This window comes from Geotrypetes seraphini, chromosome 3, assembly GCF_902459505.1.
Source record: "Geotrypetes seraphini chromosome 3, aGeoSer1.1, whole genome shotgun sequence".
Classification (NCBI taxonomy): domain Eukaryota; kingdom Metazoa; phylum Chordata; class Amphibia; order Gymnophiona; family Dermophiidae; genus Geotrypetes; species Geotrypetes seraphini.
Window position 1 is genome coordinate 235,766,051 of NC_047086.1, and position 22,150 is coordinate 235,788,200.

At 44.9% G+C, this 22,150-nt stretch overlaps 1 protein-coding gene across 2 annotated transcripts in view; it reads left to right on the top strand.

The window, feature by feature from the left end:
- The first annotated feature begins 975 nt into the window (after positions 1-975).
- Positions 976-22,150, top strand: part of LOC117357857 (retinol dehydrogenase 7-like) — a 68,150-nt gene continuing 46,975 nt past the window's right edge. For both annotated transcript variants that reach the window (XR_004538882.1, XM_033939041.1), the window contains exon 1: positions 976-1,113. The gene's annotated coding sequence lies outside the window, so the exon portion shown is untranslated. The remainder of the gene's footprint in view (positions 1,114-22,150) is intronic.

Consider the following 22,150-nt stretch of genomic DNA (forward strand, 5'->3'; position numbering starts at 1 on the left):
ACACAGAATACCTCCGCACCATGGCCCCCCTGCACCAGATACCCCCAAGCCACTGTCACCTGAACCCCCCGAAAAAATGGCAGGAGGATTGCCCACTCCCTCGTGCCACAGGTCACCCCTCCCACACCTCAGAAACTCCCCCTGTACCTTTTTAAAAAGTTGGAAGTAAGAAGCCTGCTCTGAAGCTCCTGCTTTGGGCCCACCAGTCCTAAATGACAGGGAGGGGCTAAAGGCCCTGATTGGTTCAGATGCCTAAGGCCCCGCCAAAGGGATGGGACTAGGCATATGAGCCATTCAGGCCTTAGGCACCTCCCTCTGTATCCAGGATACTGAGGGAGGAGCCTAAAGCCCTGATTAATCAAGCCAATTGGTTAAGCCAATCAGGGCCTTAGGCTTCTCCCTCAATATCCTGGATACAGAGGGAGGTACCTAAGGCCTGATTGATTCAGATGCCTAAGGCCCCAATCTGGACCTTTGGCCCCTCCCTGTGCATGGTGCAGAGGTGTTCTGTATGGCAGGAGGGATTAGTCATCCCTACTGCCAATTTTCTCTCATGCTGTAGTTTGTCGGGATCAGTGGTGGGGGACTTTTTTCATTTTTTTTATGGGACAGATATTTTGTATATCCTTACTGTCCGCCAATCTCATTTGCATGTGTGATTTTTTTGAGAATGACTTGTATTTTTGAAATTGCTATAAAGATTCCTGTGATAGTGCCCCATTGGTTTTTAACATAGATTTTTGATTCTCAGAGGAGCAGTACTTGATTCAGCACCTAGGCTATTTACCCTGCTAAGTCTCACCACCAATCTCTAAGATAAAAAAATAGTGGCAGAAGGTACAGGTAGTCACGGCAATTAGCAACAGGGATCAAGGTGCAGCGTAGCCCAACAGAGGTGTGGCCTGATAAGAGCTAGGGAAAAAATCCTCCCCAAAACAAACAAAACCAGTTTATGTCTTTAACAGAGCTTTTGGAGTTAACTAAAACAGCAATCTAGCTTCTGCAGCTCATCTTCCGCTTTGGTCCTGCTCTGAATAGGAGGATCAAGACTCCCTGAGATCAGAAGAGACTTTTCCAGGCCTTCTCCAGGTGTGGACACTATACGTGTTAGAGGTAATCATGCATTTTCTATTTTTGCTCTAAACCTGAAGCTCTTCTACTGCTCAGTTACTGGATCCTTTAGAAAATGGGTTTATTTAGACACCAATAAAATTAAACTGGGCAGAATAGATAAATATCACACAACACCCATTTAATTCTATTTGCTTCTATTGAGGTAGAGGCAGTGGAGATAAAATACCTCACAATTCATTAGGGAACTTAAGATAACAGCCACAGATGAAAGCAAGTAAGCTCATTCTTCATCATAGGTCAGAGAAAACACTCTAGGAAAAATAGAAAATATATGTTTTATTCTCTTACAAGGTATTGGCTAGGTGGGTTTTTTTTGTTGTGCGGATTTTGATTGATTATAAATGCATATATGATTGATGTTGTTTGTGTAGATACTGTATTGCATTTTTGTTAGCTTTGGAAAATCAATAAAGATTTAAACAGAAAATATATGTTCCTCTCTCTACAATAGACAATTGGATACCCCCTTTTGGGATTTTGAGATCACATTAGCATTAGAACATTACTAAGAGGGACGGAACAAAATCTTTCACTAAGTGCATCAAACCGAAATGTTGAGGATGGAGAAAGTGGGTTAATTTTTGGACCAGTCTGGGATGGTCAGGGGGGCTACTTTATTTTGGGATTCCTGGATATTTTTTTTTTAATTGTCCTCTTCCCTGCTTAATCAAAAACCAGAAAGTATCAATTAATAAGAATACAATATTTATATGATATTTTTGATTGAAATATTTGAGGGTAGGGTGGGTGGGAAGGGAATACATTTATGTATTTAAAATGATAATAGAAAGAAATTCAAGTGATGTGTAAAAGTTTTAAATGATGTAATATTGTGCACTGGTTGTAAGATGAAAAAATGAATAAAGAATTTGGAGAAAGACCAGAAAATATCATTGGCTTTTTTTTCAGCCTGGCCATTGTAAGGAAAATGTCTATACAAAATATTAAAGAAAAAGTATCTTATTGAAATTCCAAATGTTCTGTTTCAAATAGTCATATTCATGAAGGAATAGCAACAGTTCACTATTATAAAAATAGCAGAGAGAGAAAAAAGCTCTTTACAATCTCAGAGTGAACAAAGCACATCACTAGTTTAAAAAAAAGTCTCTGCCCATATCTGTTTATCAACTAGAACATATTACTTATATCCTTTATAATAGATAGCAGAACCTTATGAAAGTGTCAGTCTCAAGAAATAGCACTTAGCAGTCAGACTGAAAAAAAAAAAACCAACAACTGTCTTCTTATCACAGGTCTATTCAAGGAGACCAGTGTGTTAAACTCCCAATAGAGAATTCCTGTTTTGCATTTCTGCTGCTTCTGGGGAAATGTACCTGTTCTGCTGTCCAAGCAGCTTCTAAAATCAACATAATGTGACACAGAGGCAGTTCTAAGATTTTAAAAAAGGAGGGGTGCAGATGATTTGGCACATCATCATCAACCTCTAGTCACTCCCATTAAGCCCCCCACCCCCACTCTTATTTTTTTCTTCTGCTGTACCTCTCTCCCTTCTGTGAGCCAGATGCTCTAAATTGGCATTAAAATCCTGTGGGTCACTGTGGTGCCAGTAAACTGTCCAATTTCAAAACGGCAACCAATGCTCTAAAAACATGCATGCAAATGAGGGTCCCAGAGGTTTGTAGATATCAAATCTGATCAGTCATTGGAGAAAGCGACTGATACAAGCGTAGAGCTGGCAGGGGGAAGCCCTGAAGCAGCCTTCTCCTGCTCAGCTTTTCAGAGCAGGAAGAGTAGTTTTTATTCTTTTTATAATGGGCACAGATGTTGTGTGTGTATTACACACACACAACATCTGTGTCCAATAATAAAAAAAAATCATGCCAGAACCTCTCCCCACTCCGATGATGGTTCCTTCCTCCATCCCCACCCCACCCGGAACTTAAAAAAAGAATCCGCAGGAGAAATGCCACTCCCTCCTGCCTCAGCCACACAATCCTCCCCCTCCCCCTGATTGGCCCAGGCACCTAAGGCCCCACCATAGGACCCCCTGTCTCAGCAGCTGGAGCTTCTGCTGGCAATAATTGTGCCAGCTGATATTGTGGCCCGGTAGCTTCTGGGCCAGCTTAATTAGGTGGCGACACTGGTGACAGGATGCCCTCCAGCGGGCAGGCTTTTCTCCTTCACTGGCCTCCTCAGTATCCCCAGCCACATCGACAAAGTGCTCAGATGGTGGGAGAAGGAGTTGGTCCTCATCCCCATTGCCAGGATCCTGTGGTTGCATGTCTTGGGACTCCTGAGGCTCCTGCTGGCTGTGTGGTGCAGCTGCGACCATACCTGCCTCCTCCTGCTGTTCCTGCACTGCTGGGACCACCACACCACTACATCCTGCATAATTCTCATCGGAGTTGACATCTGCATAGGGGAAAAGCACATATGTTAGCCACAGCATACCACTGTTTGTCCTAACCCCTCCAGGTACTCTTCCCATGTCTAGGTGAGATGAGTTGTCAGTATCATGCATCCAGAGCCAAATGTGCAGGGGATGTTCATGGGGATGGAGTATATATCCAGAAACCTGGGCTGAGGACCATGTATAATATGAACGTCTAATTTAGATAGTGCAGGCACTGCCTCTGAATATACAGTACAGGTGTAAGTTGTAACATCCAATGAAGACATTCTACTGGTGGCCCAGCTAGGTATATAATTTATTTGTTTTGTGGCTGAAGATGGCTGCTTAGATGCATAAATCATACATGGTGCAACACCTGAAATATTCCAAACCTGACCTGCTTTTTGGCTATGTAATTCTGGATGTATAATGATGTGATATGTCCAGAATTATACATTCAAAATGAACCACAGAAGTTCTTTCAGTACTGCACTGAATATTTTTTGCTATATGGGTCCATCCATGTGGAAAATCTTACTCTAGAGAATTAAGAGAAATTAGCAACTATTTTCCTTTCAGAAAATGTTTCAAACACGGTCGTCTGTATGAATTATGAAATAACTGTGCTTAATTAGCTTATCTGTAGCAAGCTGGAATTGGGATGTGATCGTTGACTCCACAGAAAAATTAGTGATTTTACTAAATGAGTAACTGTTTTCGTTTATTGCTTTTAGAATATGTATGGATTGTATTTTGAATGTTTTGATTGTAAACCACTTTATTGCCTTCTTGTGCAAGGCAATGCAATACATGAATAAAACAAATCCTCATCTCCCCTACAAATTTATCTTTACTTCCCCCTCTCATTTTTCTCTCCTCCATTCCCTCAGGTGCCTCTCTATAACCCTCTCCCCCTTTCAGAAACATTTCTGATTCCTATCCTTAGAATCCTCTCTCTCTCACCACTAACTCACCTTTTTCTTAGGTTCTCAATCCCTCCTCCAACTCTTCATGTTCCTAGCCATCCCTCTTTCCTCCTCAATTTCATATCATTCCCCTCCCATGTTCTCTCTCTTCCTCCCCCCTCCTCTCCTTGAGCTTCCCCTCAGCTTTGTGAGTCACTATGCTGTAGAGAAGATATTTTCAAACTAGAAGTGTGGAGATGCAGTGAGTGTGTGCTCCTAGTCACTGAAGCTGCTTTTTCCTTGTGATAAGCACATCTTTCATAATTATGATGCATACTAGTGTTTAAGCCCGTTACATTAACGGGTGCTAGAATATATGCCTGTCTGTCTTTCTTTCTTTATTTATGTCTCTCTCCCTGCTCCTGTCTCTTTCTTCCTTTCTTTCTGTCTCTCTCCCTCCTGCTATTTTCTCTCTCTATCCCTGGCACTCTTTGACTGTCTGTCTTTCTTTCTGTCTGTCTCTCTCCCTGGCCTCCTTTGTCTGTCTGTCTGTATTTCTTTCTGTCTCTCTCTCCCCCCCTCCCCCCACTTTCCTTTGCAGAAGCAGCAGCGGTATTTCCCTTCCCTTCCAGGTCCCTGTGAAGTAGTAGCAGCATTTCCCCCACCCCCATTCCCTTCTCTCCCCCCCCCACTTTCCTTTGCAGAAGTAGCAGCGGTATTTCCCTTCCCCTCCAGGTCCCTGCTGAAGCAGTAGCAGCAATTTCCCCCACCCCCCATTCCCTTCTCTTACCGTGAGCTGTCCTGCTCCGTTTGACCCCTCCCTTCTCTTAACGTGATCTGGCCTGCTCCGTTCGGCCCCTCCCCCTTCCCTTCCCGCTAGTGTTTTTAGCGCATGCTGCTGCGGTAAGAACTCTGACACTTGGAGAATTCCTATGAGTTTTTGAGTTCTTACCGCCATGGCTGGTGCTAAAAACACTAGCACGGCTTTATAAAAGAGGGGGCTAACGCTACATTGCTCCAGATACGTCAAAAATAAAATTGAAAAAAACAAATGATTGTGAGCCCAGCAGGGACAGAGAAGTTCTTGAATATAATATGTAAACCACTGTGGTTGTACCACAGAAAGATGGTACTGTATACCAAATCCCAGGGTCACAAGGAGCTGCAGCGGAAATTGAATCTAGTTCCCCTGGTTTTCAACCCGCTGCACTAAAGTAAAGCTAGACATTTTACCAAAGGGATGTCTTGTATTCTCACATTTATCAGTGGTCCACTAAGTCTAGAAAGGCTACCATATAGGTTTTGAAAAATGAAATAAATGTGTGGGGGGGGGGGTGTCAGCTTTAATCCTGGGCTTGTGATGCTCTCAGTTTATAATTATTAACCAGCTGCTATCATGCTGTCCCCTTTACTGATTTCCTTCATAAGCAAACATGATAGGATTCTATTCCATGATCTCTCTGGACTTGTTAGAGTGTGCATGGTCTGATTTAAAGACTTTGAAGAGAGAGAGGTTTTCTGTTCATATCCCATGACAGAAGTTTCAAGGCCAAAATTAGAGATGGTGTACCACCCCTCAACTTATACTATCCTATATAATAAAACCCTAAGCGCGCATGCGCACTTAGGGTTTCGTGATCCCTGCGGTCGTGTTTTATGATCCGTGGCCACATTCTATTTTAGAACCCGGCTGCAGGGAACACTCTGGCCAATCCCCTCCTCCCGCCCTCACTCACCAACCGCTGCTGCTGGAGGAAGCACAGGCAAGCTCTCTCCCAGTGGCACCAGAGCCGCATCTTCGCTGCCCGCTTGCCGGCTGTGGTGGCCGCCGCTGCTGTGAAACTGCCCAGTACCGCTGCCGACGCTGCTCTTCAAAGGAGCCTGGTGAGGATAGCGTCCGGCTGTAGCAAACTTCTCAGGATGCTCAGCACCTCAGTAGCACGTTTCCTCTGACGTACGCGATCGTGTCAGAGGGAACTTGCTACTGAGGTGCATAGCGGCTTGCGAGGTTTGCTACAGACAGCCGCTATCCTCACCAGGCTGCAAACGAACATGCTGGACAGGGGGAGCAGGTAAGGGGTGCTGTTGGGCCGGGGAGCAGGGAAGATGGACAGGGGGAGCATGGAAGAGGTGCTGATGGATGGGGGAACAGGAAAGAGGGACAGGGGGAGCACGGAAGAGGTGCTGATGGACGGGGGAGCAGGGAAGAGGGACAGGGGGAGCAGAGAAGAGGTGCTGATGGATGGGGGAGCAGGGAAGAGGGACAGGAGAACACAAAAGAGGTGCTGATGGACCGGGGAGCAGGGAAGAGGGACAGGGGGAGCACAGAAGAGGTGCTGATGGACCGGGGGAGCAGGGAAGAGGGACAGGAGGAGCACGGAAGAGGTGCTGATGGACAGGGGAGCAGGGAAGAGGGACAGGGGGGAGCAGGGAAGGGGTGCTGCTGGACACGGGGGACATAAAAGGAAGGGAGAAGGGCTACTGCTGGACAGGGGGAGCTGGCAAGGGGTGGTGGTGGACAGCAGAGGAAAAAGAGACAAACAGAAAGAAAGACAGAGAAAAAGCAGCCAAGGAGAGAGAGAGAGAGAGAAAGAAAGACAGACAGACACATCTATTCTAGTACCCGTTAATGTAACGGGCTTAAAGATTAGTGTATGTATTTTTGCGCTGTGCTCACTCTAAACTGTACTATGTATGTAAATGTGTAACCCGTTCTGGGCTTTTCTGGGAGGACGGTATTTAAAAATTGATTAAATAAAATTCCAGCTAGCTGTTTCCCACACATTCTTCCGAGGTTTCATAAATAATTTATACTTTAGCAGAATGTTTGGACATTTTAGACAGGGGCCAACAAAAAGTTTATCTTTTGAGCAATCTAAACAGATCTGTGGCTTTTGCAAAATTCATCCAGAGCTTATGTACAGATGCACTTATGTTAGTATGCTTAATAAAAATTGGAGCGGAAGCTGAACTGGCTCAGAACTGCTGTGTGGTAATAGTTGAAACTTTTCAGCATTTTTCTCAGGCATGATTTTAGACAGGCTCTGCAGGGCTACCTAAGCAATGGGCAGATCACATAGTAACCTCCCCTAAAGAATTCTACCAAAACTGCCTCCCCCTAACTTTTTTCTTCTCTCCCACCTCTTCCTCTATTAACACTGCTAATGCTTTATAATACTTTATTAAAATGTGTACAGTTTTGCGAATTGTATGCAGTATGTATGTTCAACCTGTAACCCGTTCTGAGCTCTTTGGGGACAACGGAATAGAAGACGAATTACATAAATAAATAATACTCAACAGATGTGTAGAAGAGATAATCTGTGCTCTGTGGCGCTTATAAGCTAGTCAAGACAGAGTGGAGCCAAAGACTTTGCAAGTTAATGGATGGCAGATGCCTGGATTGCACTCCTGCAGAGGGTTGTGACGACAATGGTGATGAAATTTAAGAATGTGTGGGATAAACACAGAGGATGGAATCCAATTCAAGCAAAACTTAAATGACCTTATAACTAGAATGAGCTTTGATGGCTGCATCAGAGGTTGGAAAGTAGAACCAGTGCTAGGCAAACTTCTGCAGTCTGGGTCCAGTAAATTGCAAAATGCAGATGAGAACTGAGGCTGCAATGGCTTCAGTGGCAACTCCAGCATTGGGACATAGGAACGGTGCTGGACGGACTTCTGCAGTCTGTGCTGGGAGAGACGGAGATTGAGTATACCAGCGTATAATTATGAAGAAGTGGAATATGTGCAAAGTGCCAGATTCAACTCTGACCGCCTTGCTGGGCAGACCGGATGGGCCAGCAGATCTTTTTACCTGCTGCCATTTACTAATTGAGAACCTGGTCAATAGTGATGGATATTGTGGTAGTCAGCCTATGCCTGCTAGGTCTGTCCCCAGAGCAGTGCACAGTTCAAGAGCAGATACTACACAAACAGCCCCATTTAAACCTCAAACTGACAGGTTTGATGACTTTCCTTCTTTGACCTATAGAGGGAGTGGAGGAGCAGAGTTGCAGATTTCCCATCCCCCACACAGCTCTAGGTTAGTTCCTAGGAAACCTTTTCCACCTGAGGGTTTGGGGCGTGGCTGCAGACTTAACCCAGAGAGCTGAGCTGTTAGAGAGGCAGAAGCAGAGACAGAAACAGAAGGAGAAGGAGTAGCTAGAGGACGGGCAGCAGTGCTCAGGGTTGAGAACTCTGAATGGCAGGGAGCATATGGAAAGCATGGACCTGACTGAGACTGGAGTGGAACTGTCTCTCTGCATGCCTGAAGATCCTCAGGACATGGAGCTGGAGCCAGAGCCATATGCTAAGCTACAGAATGGAGCCCTGCCCATGGAGGTTTGCTGTTTCAGAGGCAAGAAGTTGAAGCTGCCTAAGTGAGTAACTGAAACCTTGCTTATCTAAGCTACTTCATAGTTTTCTTTTTGGTAACCCTGAAGGAGGTGGGGTGCTTGGAGGCACCGGTGAGAACTGTGAAAGACTTATTTTGACTTTTGAGTTTTTCTGTTTCCCCTGGGTGGGGGAAGGACTGTTCCAGTCCCAGGCAGTGGGGTTTGCTCCGCGTTTTCTGTGGTGGGATTGAGGGCCTTTGGCAAAGTTATAACCATGCAGAGCACACTGCCTGGCCAGCACATCAGCTGCTGGGAGGGCCAGTGCCATAGCACTGGCGCAGGCTGAAGATATCAGCACAAGAGACTGTTTTGTTTTTCCTTTGAAATTTTCTAAGTGTTGAACTATTAATTGGCTGAGGAACCAGCAACAGCTTTGAGGAATTTTGCATTGTGTGTTTGGGACTGTATCTAACCAACATTTACTCAGTGACTGTTTAACTGTATATTTTGATTGTTTTTGGAACTATTCTTGATAACTGAACATCCTGACAAGTTTGTGTGTTTTTTTAAAATGAAACTGATGAAAGTGGAAACAAGCAAGCTGGCTTGAGTATTTTTAATTTGAAGAATAAACCCAGTTATTTCCTGAAGATTACTTACCCGGTGTGGTGGTGTTCCCTTCTGTTAACATTTCTTTTTTTTTCTTCCTTGTGCTGCCTGCAACGGCTCACAAGAGTTTTCCCTTGCCACCGGTGTCCTAGAACCTATTGCCCTAAGGCTGCCGGTGACAATATGTGTCAGGGTGGGAATAAAGGCAGAACTATTTCGTTTAAAGACAGTTTCACTGGCCTGCTACCTGAACTGAGCTCAAGCAGATCTAGTCCATATTCTTCAGAGAGCTTGGAGGGTTATTAAGCAATCCAGGCTCACAATTGCTCACAGCCTACAAATATTTAATAATCCAAACTGGAACTGAATCAAAAGTCTAGGTGTGGGTCATCAGACTTTGGCTCACACCATAGCACTTTTCATCCAGGAACAACATCGAGTTCTCTTTGAACTCATCAAGATGGATAATGAATAGAGGACTCTTTGGAATACATCTGCATTCCAGTCACCATCCATCACGGCATCTGTACACTTCCAGCTCCTGCAAGAAATGATACCATAAATGAACAGCACAAATAGGACAACGAACATAAGAATTGCCATACTGGAACAGACCGAAGGTCCATCAAGCCCAGTATCCTGTTTCCAACAGTGGCCAAGTACCTAGCTAGATCCCAAGTAGCAAAACAGATTCTATGTAGGAATAACTCTCTCCTTCCCTCCCCCCAGTGTAACATTTCTCTCTCCCTTCCTCCTTTCTGCCCCCTGCAGTTCATCTCCCTTCCCTTCCTCCTTTCTGGCCCCTTCCCAGTCCAACATTTCTCCCTCCCTCCAGTCCATTTCTTTCTCTCTTCCTCCCACATGCTTCTCCTCTGGTCTTCCTTCCCTAACCAACATATCTCTCTCTCCCCCTCCATGAGTCCATTTCACTCTCTGCCCTCTCCCCCTTCCTCCGAGTGTGACTTGTCTTCTTCCCTCCTTCTCTGTCCTCCCCATCCATCTCACCCTCTCCAAGAGTCCAACACTTTCTGCCTCCTGCACGCTTTCTCTGTCCTTGCTTCTTCCCTTGAGTGACATCTTCTCCTTCCCACCCACCCCCAAACCAGCATGCTCTTTCCCCATGCACCATCTCACCCTCCCTTCCAGTGTGTAGCACCTTTCCGTTTCCTCCCATTTTGCCAGGCCAGCAGCACCTCTTCTCTCTTCCCTTCTCCCCTGTCCAGCAATACTTCTCCTCTCTCTAGCCTAGCGGCAGCTCACTGTGCTTTTAACTTCGCCACACAGCTGCCACTAGCATTTGTTTAGATATGGTTTCATCAGGCAGCCTTTGCTAGGCCGGCTCACCTCACATCATCGAAGCGGGCAGGCATAACAAAGGCCCCAAGGCTGCCTGATGGAACTGCGTCTAAATTAATGCTAGCGACAGCTGTGTGGTGAAGTTAAAAGCACACTGAGCTGCTGCTTCAGGGGTGGGTAGAGAAGAGGAGGAAGGCAGGAGTCCCGGCATATGCAAAGGTAACAGGAGTCTTCAGGCAGCCACTGCGCAGCGCAGGCCTGCCCCAGAAGTAGAATGAAGTGCTCTGAGGCAGGTTTACTCATTGACGTGGCAGCTGCTTGAAGATTTAAAATTTAAAAAATTAAAACACCAGGGCGGGTGGGCAGGCAGTACAAGTGCACACTGGTGTGGGCTGCAGTGAGAGCCACATCAGGCCACATGTGGCCCATGGGCCGTATGTTGTGCAGGGATGAAATGCAGTCTGTAAATTACCTCAGTCTTAAAACAGTCATGTCCATGGGTTTCACTGTAGTATGGTTCCATCAGAGCAGAAGTGTGGCCTAGTGGTTAGAGCAGCTACCTCAGCACCCTGAAGTTGTGAATTTGATTCCAATTGCAGCTCCTTGTGACTCTGGTTACAGAATGAGTACCTGTCTAAAATATGTAAACTGCTCTGATCGTAACTACACAGAAAAAGCAGTATATCAAGTCATATCCCTTTACCTCCTGAGCAAAACATTTATTCATTCAATTTTCTATACTGTTCTCCCAGGGGAGCTCAGAATGGTTTACATTAATTTATTCAGGTACTTAAGCATTTTTCCCTGTCTGTCCTGGTGGGCTCACAATCTATCTAATGTACCTGGGGCATTGGGGGGGGGGGGGGGGGAGGGGGAGGATTAAGTGACTTGCCCAGGGTCACAAGGAACAGTGTGGGATTTGAACCCACAACCTCAGGGTGCTGAGGCTGTAGCTTTAACCACTGTGCCACACTCTCCCCCTAACGTGAATGGGTAGAAAAAGTTACACATTAGTTATAAGTGATACTTTTCCCGTGGACTAATTGAATACGTCTGTAACTAACAAAGACAATATAACTTTCCAAAGCATGTCATAGATGAATTTAGTCTAACTTTTTTGTTGACCTTTATTCTACAATGTGATCATGTAAGAACCACCCAACATCTACTTCAACAATTTCTTCCCCTAATTCAGCCCAGTGTCGTAGTGAGGGTGAGAGGCGCCCAGGTTGGTGGCATCCCTTCCCTTCCCTTTTCCCTCCTCCCCCCATCTGCTCCTTTCCTGCCCCCTCCTGCCATGCACCCCTTCCCTTCCACCATACATCTTTAATGTTCCGGGAACGAGCAGCAACCCCATCCTTCTGCTCGCACCAGTGTCCAGGAAGTGACATTAGAGGAAATGCCAACACAGGCACGAGCAGCTCTCTTATTCTCTATACATTTCTGTTCTTCCTTTTACTTACTGCTGATGATATCAATCCCAATCCTGGCTGCCCTATTCAAGTTTCACACTTGTCATGCACATCACAACGCAACATGTCCAATCTTATTTCTATTCCCCTCCACTCCCCTTCTTCTCTTCCTTTCTCATGTGCCCTATGGAATGCCTGTTCTATTTCCAACAAGCTCACTTACATCCACGATCTATTTATCTCTCATTATTTCCACCTGCTGGCACTAACTGCCTTGAAGACTCTATTTCGGTCGCTGCCCTATGTTATGGAGGTTACTACTTCTTTCATTAACCTCACCTAGTTGGCCATTGAGGAGGGTTTGGGCTATTGCTCTCACCCTCCTGTAGTTTTCAACCTCTTCCTCTACCTCAGTCTCACTGCTTCTTCTCCTTCGAAGTCCACTCCATTCGTCTATTTGCTCCCTTCCTCTCTGAAAAGCAATACCTTCCTTTCTCCTTGCTCTCCTTTCCTCATCCTTGGTGATTTCAACATTCATGTTAAGGACACCTCTAACCTCAAAGTTTCTTGCCCTAATATCCTCTCTCAATCTTCAGCTATGCACTCAAACAGCAACTGCCCTGATCTTGTCCTCTTCTCCAACTGTTTGATTGCCATTTCTCCACCTCAACTCTTCCCCTCTCTGACCATCATCTGATAATCTTCATGACTCATCACCCTCCCCGCCCCCCCTCCCAATTCTCACCAATACTTTCAGGAATGTTCATGCTATTGATCCATGCACTCTCTCTGCCACTGTCTCCCCCCTCCTCTCAAGCACTACACTATGTAAATCTGTAAACGAAGCAGTCTCTTCCTATAATACTGATACCCTTCCTATAATACTGATACTCTTCCTCTGCTCCTGATACCCTTACTTGTCCCATTTCATGCTCTATAAGGGCACCAAACACCATCTGTTACTTATATTCCTGTGCCTGATATGTGGAATGCCACTGACTGAAATCTTGCACTTGTGCTGACTTCATGCACTTCAAATTCATGCTAACCTCCTTCCAATCTGCCGTTTCGCTTGCTAAACAAGAGTACTACACCCACTTGACTGATTTTTTTGGATCCAACTCTCGCTGCCTCTTTGCCACACTCAACTCTCTACATAAGGTGCCCTCACCAGTGATCCTTCTTCACTTTCTCCCCAGACCATGGCTAAGAAGTGTGTGGTGTAGTGGTTAGAACTACAGGTTGTGGGTTTACACCAGTGTTTCTCAACACGTGGTACGCTTACCCTTGGGGGGTACACAGGCCGCATGCTGGGGGTATGTGGCCTGGCCACCGCCACCACTGGGGATCCCTCCTTGTCCACCTGCCCCCCTGCTGAAGCCGCTGCCAGAGATCCCTCCCTCCCTGTCTGTCTACCCACCCACTGCACCCCCCCACCTCCGAAGCTGACCCTGTTACTTCATTGGAGCCGGACTGGCTCCCTCCTCCCCCAGCAGCACTCCGTGCAGGGATGCAGGCAGCGACTCACATGCTGCATAGCTGACCCGGGACCTTCTCTCCAGCGTCAGAATTTGCATAGCTGACCTGGGACCTTCTCTCCAGCGTCAGAATTGATGTCAGAGGGAAGGCTTGTGGGCCAGCCATATGCAGCATGTGAATCGCTGCACACACCGTCCCTGCACGGAGTTGCTGCTGGGGGAGGCAGTGGCGTACCTACGGTATGTGGCACCTGGGGCCCATCATTTTTCTGACATCCCCTCACCCCTCATGTAAAAAAATATTTTTTGTAATAACCATGAAACGGTCAGAATAGAAACAGGCAGTGAAAATTTTATTTTATTGAACCTCATATATGTAACCATTATTACCAAACATAGCATAGCATGGCATGGCATGGCATGGCCTAGCTTTCCAGTCTCTCCAATCTGTTCTATGTGGTTCTGTGTTTTGTACACTGCCAATGGTGTTTTAAGAGAGGTGCAGGGGACGTGGTCTTCCTATGGGTGTGGCAGCAACCCTCCTCCTCTCCGCCCCTGCCCACACGCTTGCTCCCCATGCGTGCCCCTTCCCTTCCCCTGTACCTTTTTGGCACTCTCTCTGATGTCACTTGTGGGACCCGCACCTAGGAAATGACGTCAAAGGGGGTACAGGGAAAGGGAAGGAGGAGTGCGCAAGGCAGGGGAGGGGCATCCCTCACCCTTACTACGCCACTTTACACTGCCATAGGGACATATATACTTCAAGTATGGTGCCATATTTTAGGTAAGAATTGTAAGCCCCTTCTAGTCTACAATTTCATCAGAAAGTGACCCAGATGATCTCTTGCGTTCCTTCCGTCCAAATGAACCTTTTTGTATGCTACAGTTTTTTTTTCTCCACAACTTCTATGGAGAGACCATTCCACACACCTATTACCTTTTCTATAGCAATAAATATTTTAATACATTCCTTAGTCATTATCCACATTGATTATTGTAATTCTTTTTACCAGGGCATTCAAGTAAAAGATCTCTTATGTTTATAGCTGATTCAGAGTACCATTAAATTAATCACTGGAAAGAAAATATTCAGCCACATAATTCCCTTATTAAAATCAGTACACTGGCTCTCCGTCACCCTCAGAATAACATACAATTTCATTTTCAAAACACGTCAATCAAACTCCCCTCCCTATTATGATCACCTCATAACTCCCTAACTGCTCTCTCAGATACTACACGTACTCCAGCAAAACCATCATCCCAACCACTAGACAGATTACCTACGATTCTATTTGCAGCAGTATTTTTTTTTATAACAGGCCTCACCCTATGGAACGCCCTCCCCCCTGCAGCTCAGACTTGAATCCTCCCTTGATGAACATTCTTATTCAGAGACACATTTGACTAATTAATTTCTCCTGATTGGACTTAGGATGTCACCTGCATGAACATACAGTTTATCACTATCTCTTCTCTTTCCTACCCTACTAATTATTGCAGTTTTGCTTTTCTTCAGCTATACTCCCTCCTATTTTATTTTCTCTCTCCATGATTATTTTGGAATACTATGTAAACTGCATAGATATTTGATGATTTGTGGGATATCAAGAATAAACTAAACTTGAGGGATACCAAAAACAAAGGGACACAAACTGTGGAATACAATGTTCCATTTTTTGTTGGAAAGGTAAAACAAGGTAAGTGCATCCACTGCGAGGAGCAGTTGACTCAATCAATGGTAAATACAAACAAAAAAATCCAACACAACTGCAGTAATATGTCGAACAAGGACCAAAGGAAAAAAACTGCAGGAATGGTATACAAGACACCAAGTCTTTCATGAACAAACATTAAAATGAACATGAAACAATTTGTATCCAAAAAGGTTTAAGAACCTGGACCCAACACGGTCCGTGTTTCGAAGATAACTCTCCTTCCTCAGGGGTCCAAAACAGTATGATATACTGGGGGACCTTATGGATAACAACTGAGCAAACTGGGTAAGTTCTTTCACAGTGCGGATACAAAAGCGAAAGCAGTTCTGTTGGATTTTTTTTTGTTTGTGTTTACCATTGATTGGGTCAACTGCTCCTCACAGTGGATGCACTTACCTTGATTTTACCTTTTCAACAAACATTTCAGGAACATTGTATTCCACAGTTTGTGCCCCTTTGTATTTGGTATCTCTTTCTCACTGTGGAATCCTTGGGCTTCTTTTTGTTGTTAAATTAAACCTTTTTTTTTTTTTGCTTCATAGCAAGTTTATACAGTGACCTTTGGTCAGCGATTACCCTTGATTCATACAAGCTCATGTTTATTTTTGTTTGCGGTTTAATGTGAAACCTTGTCAACCTTGGACCCCTGATGAAGGCGTGTTAATCGAAACACGGACTGTGTTGGGTCGCTTGGTTTGTCAAAAGGTGGTAACATTAACCGCATTTAATAATAGATATAATAAACATAGCCTGCATCGTGTACGCTTGTCTGCAGTTTTTCCTTGTTTTCCTTTAAACTAAACTTGAAACATGTTGGGTCAGACAAAATGTCCATCGAGCACAGAATCCTGTCTTTGACAGTGGCCAGTCTGCATCAGTAGGAAGTTCCCAACAAATCCATTCCTGGATTTGTTTTCTCATTCCCAGCAATATGCGGTAGGTTTCCCCTAACTCTGTCTGGCTGATAATTGTTTATAGACTTTCCCCCCACAGGAATGTGCTCAAACCCCTTTTAAGCCCAGCTATGTTACTGTAAATGCCTTGACCACATTATCCAGCAACAAATTCTCCAGCTTGAGGGGAAAATTCTATGAACGACGCCCTACCAGCACCTAAGTTAATTGAGAAACGCCATTTAAAATGGCAAAAAGCATTAAAGTTAAGGCACCTACATAGGCAGTTTACAGCACTTAATGCCATTATGTCATTAGTTAGCGGTATAAAAACTTTAAATAAAAAATAAACAATAAACCAAACACCTACTTAGGCGCGTTTCATGACAAAGACAGGTGCCAGAAATGTAGGCTTGGAAAACCCTGGCCTACATTTCCTACACATATCTTTCTCGGATGTGCGATTCTCTACATGTCGAAATCACGTGATTGACATGTGATCGGTGCTGTATAGAGAATCCGGGCCTGAGTGACAAACGCTCCCTCCACTTCATGCATATACCAGTTTTCTAATTGCAAAGTGGTCGACAGCGATCCAATTTGCTTTAAATCTGCTGCCTACAATTTTCATGCTATTTCCTCTACTCTAGTGTTCAAACTATTAATTTTAAGTGACAAGTCATGACACTAGACACAGTTTGTTACGAAGCAAACTATTACATGTTATACTTTTGTGGAATATTAATGAAGACCACCTAAATATAAAAAGGAGCCATACCTTTAAAATGAATTAAGGTGCTGCTGACCTGTTCTAGTTTCGATTAACGTCTCACATCCAGCTATTCAAGGGTCTAGAACAGTGACTGAATAATACAGTTTGGGTTTCTGAGGTTAAAGATTAACTTTGAAGTAGCTGATACATATGTACAAAATGTTACCACCCCCCCCCCCCCTCACACACACACACACCCCTTTTGGCTAATATGCTGAACATATGACAGAATAGACTTGAAGGCAGCGGAGCTGACAGATGTGATACTGCAGCTCTCTGTTACCCCAGTGCATGGTTGAATTAGAAGAGTTAGCAGGTGTCTTACATGCATCAAAGAACTTCTGTCCATAGGTGTTCTTGATCTCTGCGGGGAGGTGGCTCCAGAGGCCCTGCAGATATTCCTCTATGGGATGGAACTCTGTAATGTGTGTTCTGAAGAAGCCTGGCTCCACTATGCTGACCTTCACTCCAAAACTACCAGGGTCGCGCCTAGAAGAGAATCAGGCACATAAAACAGCATCATAGCCTCACATGCGGTGGCGGAGCAAAGGTGAGTGGCGCCCAGGGCGGCGGCGCTCCTCCCAATCCTCTTCCCTGCCCCTCCTGCCATGCACGCACGCCCCTTTTTAACTTTGGCTTTCACACTCTCTCCGACATCTCTTCCTAGGCGCGAGTCCTGGAAATGACGTCAGAGAGCGTGCTGCAGCAGATGCAGGCAGCAAGTTGGTGGCTGCTCGCAGCGTCATTAAAAAGGTACAGGGGAAGGGGGCACATGTGCGGAAGGGGAAGGAGGGGAAAGGGGGGAGGAGAGGAGGAGGGGTGCCAGCACATGGGGCGGACAGCCCCCCCTTACTACGTCACTGCTCACATGTCACTGCAAGGAACTTCAGTGTGCATATATTTGTTTGGGGTGAGGAGGAGAGATTATTTTGTTTTCACCTTTTCATATTGACTTTTTCAACTGTAAATAAAGATAAATTCAGGATTCATTGACCCTTGCTTCCTGTATCCAGAGATGTCTGATGTAGATGAAGCTATTGCACCAGGGGAGTTTAATCTTAAACATATTAACTACATGTGGATTTTTACTAATTTCACAACAGCACTTGGCAGTTCCTGGGATCAATCTAGGCTGAAGAGAGGGCCCATGAGATCTGAAAAGCTTAAGTACTATGTTAAGACTACCAAGTTTACAGAGGCAAAAAATAGGGCACAAAAAATATTTAATCATAGCAAATGTGTAAATGGTTTTTAGTTAATGAACGCACATTAAACAAAGACTAACTTAAAGTAAAGCAGTAGACAATAATCTACTTTTCAAAAACTTCTGGATTTAAGTCTGACTGAGGGCCTAATGCACAAAAATCGTTGTCAAAATCCTGTGGGTCTCAAGGAAGATCTTGTATTTCATCAATTTAAGATAAGTAACTTTCATTTATTGACAAGAGCTGATTTGAAAAGTCTTATCCAAGTCTTGCTTGTTCTCTTACATAGGTGGTGCTATGATGTTACTAGTACACTGTTAAGGGCTGGAATAGGTGTATAGTATGCTGAGCACTTAACACACTTATTTAATTCTAGTGTTTAAGCCCGTTACATTAACGGGTGCTAGAATATATGTCTGTCTGTCTTTCTTTCTGTGTGTCTCTCTCTGACCGCTGTCTGTCTTTCTGTCTCTCTCCCTGGCTCCCTTTGTCTGTCTGTCTGTCTTTCTTTCTTTCTGTCTCTCTCCATGCCTGCTGTCTTTCGGTGTGTCTGTCTTTGATTCTCATGTGCTGACTGCCTGTCTTTCTGTCTCTCTCCATGGCCCCTTCTGTCTCCCCCCAAAGCAAACCAATATTGCTCCCTGGCCCCCTTTCCCTCTCCCCCCACTTCCCTGTGCAGCAGCAGCATTCCCCCCTTCCCTGTGTAGCAGCAGCAGCATTCCCCCCTTCCCTGTTCAGCAGCAGCAGCATTCCCCCCTTCCCTGTGCAGCAGCAGCATTGCCCCATTCCCTGTGCAGCAGCAGCATTTCCCCCACTTCCCTGAACAGCAGCAGCAGCAGCATTCCCCCCCACTTCCCTGTGCAGCAGCAGCAGCATCTCCCCCCTTCCCTTTGCAGCAGCAGCATTCCCTCCCCTTCCCTGTGCACCCACCCCTTGCCTGCTCTCCCTGTCCTGCAGTAGCCCTTTTCCCTTCCCCCATCCAGCAGCACCCCTTCCTTGCTCCCGCTGTCCATACGCCCCACAGAAATCTACTTGCCTGGGGATGGCTGAGACAGTGTCTTTGAAGCTACCGTGTTTAACTTCAAAGAAAAACGCTGCACCGCGCTGTTGCTGGCCTCGGTGTCTTCTGTCCACTGCGGCCAGGCCTAGTGGAACCAGGAAGCTGTCAGAGGGTGGGCCACAGTGGAGAGAAGATAGCGAGGCCAGCAGCAGCACGGCACAGTGCTTTGTGGGCGGGTGAGCAGGTGAGAGGGAGGAGGGGGAGAAGTAGATGCCAGCAGGGGCGCCTGTGCCCCCAGTTCCGAATCAGCGGCGGCAGCGGTTTCTCTGGTGGTGAGTGAGGACGGGAGGCGGGAGTCGCAGGCGTGTTCCCTGCCTCCGTGTTCGAAAATGGAATTCATGGACCCAGAGACTACAGTCGCAGGGAACACGCAGACTTAAGTGTGCATGCACGCTTAGGGTTATATTATATAGAGGATGAGTTTGAATTATTTCAAGTGATAGTGAGATTTTTCAAAATATTTTTTTTTTTATAAGTTATAGTTGAAAAATCTTGAATTATTTGCAATTTACTTTTCCGTATTTTTTGTGTAGTCTAAAAGTATTTGCATTACATGTTCTTAAAGTTGTGATGCACAAACAAAATTACTTTGACAGATTCAACCAACGGGGAAATAGAGCAGATCAGCAATGCCTTTCCCTCTCTTTAGTACCTCTGTGTGTCCAGACTGAACAATAGACCAGAGATGGTTTCTCTTATTATATGGGTAGGTGTCATAGGCATATAAAAGAAGAAGATATTTTCCCTAAAAATGAAAAAAAACATATCTGTCAGACATATCTGAAGATATGAGATGTCCTCTTAAAAGCGGATGTATGGTACATCATTTTTGGATTTTTTTTATGTTGGTTCAGTAAAAAGTATCATAGCCTATAAAAAATCCTGAGCTTGGCTGGAAGAATTGATAGCCACAGGACTAGTTAATCTCACAGCTGAGTGGACAATGTAGGACTAAACAGGGGAGAAAAGTATCATAAACAGATGAAGATATGTTGTTGGTGATATTTTGCATACCTGAGGCCATCTGAAAATGCTTCTACACCATATTTGGACATATTATAGGCTCCTCCAATGTAAGACACTCTGCCCATAATACTGGCAATGTTGACAATCCTTCCCTTGGCTCTCCGCAGCAAGGGGAGCAAGTTGACAGTCACCTCAATGAGCCCCATCAGGTTGACATCCATAACCTTCTGGAAGTCAGCCTTAGTCAGCCACTCAAAGGGGGAAGTGGAAGTAGAATTCCGGCATTGTTCACCAGGCCCCAGAGACCTATAAAAAAATAGTGATAAGAACAATCTCCTAGTCATATATATCCAAATAGTATTTTTAGCACAATATTATTTCCTTCTCCTGCTTATTAGTCTTGTTTGTTTTACATGCTTTGAGTACAATCACTTTGGTCTAATTATTCTAGTATATGTTCTATGTCTATGTGGCGGAGTCCATTCTGGGTTTTCATCGACACTCTTGCAGGTATAATACAAATATTTGCTTTTGCTTTGTATGTTGTAATATGTCTCTATACTCGGTGGAGGATTATTCTCAGACATATTAAAAAAAAAAGTACAGACCTGAGCCTGCTATCTCACAGGCTTTGGTAGGACAAAACAATTTCTCAGCTCAAGGATAAACAGTTTTTCTTTAAGCAAGGTTCACGGGCTGGTCCCAGCCAGACCCACATATAGTCCACAATCCTTAGTATAACAAGGTTGGCTTACCTTAGTCAGCCATGTACCAAAAACCTTGCACTGCCAGCCCTTCTAACAGTCCTTTCCAGATTTCTTGACTTCCCAGGGCTTTCCTCAGCCCACGGCTAGGGAAGGGTTCTCTAGTGGAAGTCTCTTTCTCAGGACCTCCTCTCTCAGGGACTTCTCCTAATGATTTTAGTCTGGGACAGAAGTACTCCTCTGGCCACACCCCCTTTTCAGATTCACACACTAGAAGTGATGCACACCACTTTATAGAACGTGCTTAGAAAGTTGTGCGCATAATTTCTAATTAGTGCCAATTAGTGTTAATTATAAGGTATTAATTGGCACTGATTGGCTTGATAAATAATTAAGTTGTGCACACTAATATGTGTATGTAACTTACGGAGTATGTGGCGCAGTGGTTAAAGCTACAGCCTCAGCACCCCGAGGTTGTGGGTTCAAACCCACACTGCTCCTTGTGACCCTGGGTAAGTCACTTAATCCATCCATTGCCCCAGGTACATTAGATAGATTGTAAGTCCGCTGAAACAGGCAGGGAAATATTCAGAGCTCCTTTGGGAGAAATGTACTGATTAGCATAGCATAGCATAGCATAGCATAGCATAGCATAGCATAGCTCTTCCATATATGTTCCCATTATAAAGACACTGATAAGTTCCCAGGAAAATAATACATTAAAATAAGTAGTGAAAACAAAGGCCCCTACAGATGAGAACATAAGAATAACCTAACTGGGTCAAACCAATGGCCCATCATGCCCAGTAGCCCATTCTCATGGTAGTCAATCCAGGTCACTAGTACCTGGTCAAATCCCAAGAGTAGCAACATTCCATGCTACCGATCCAGAGCAAGCAGACACATCCCCCATGTCTTAATAACAGACTATGGACATTTCCTCCAGGAATTTGTCCAAATCTTTCTTAAAACCAGCTACGCTATCTGCTTTTACCATAACTTCTGGCCACTTCATTTTTAAGCTTAGATCTTTCATTCCCAACAGAGACTTTGCTAGATGTCAAATACAGCACAAGGTAACTTCACACGGACTTAGCTGTGCAGAAAATGTGAATCTCTTCATACACCCACCATATAGTGCAAAAATGTGCAAAGGTCTGTTTTTTTCTTTCGATCACTACATAGCCTAATGCCACACAAGCAGCGCTGTTACAAACATATTCTGAAGGCCAACGCTAAGGTTAACAAAGTTTCCTTCCTTGGACCACAAGGAGATACTGACAAACCACTGGAAGAGATCTCAAAACA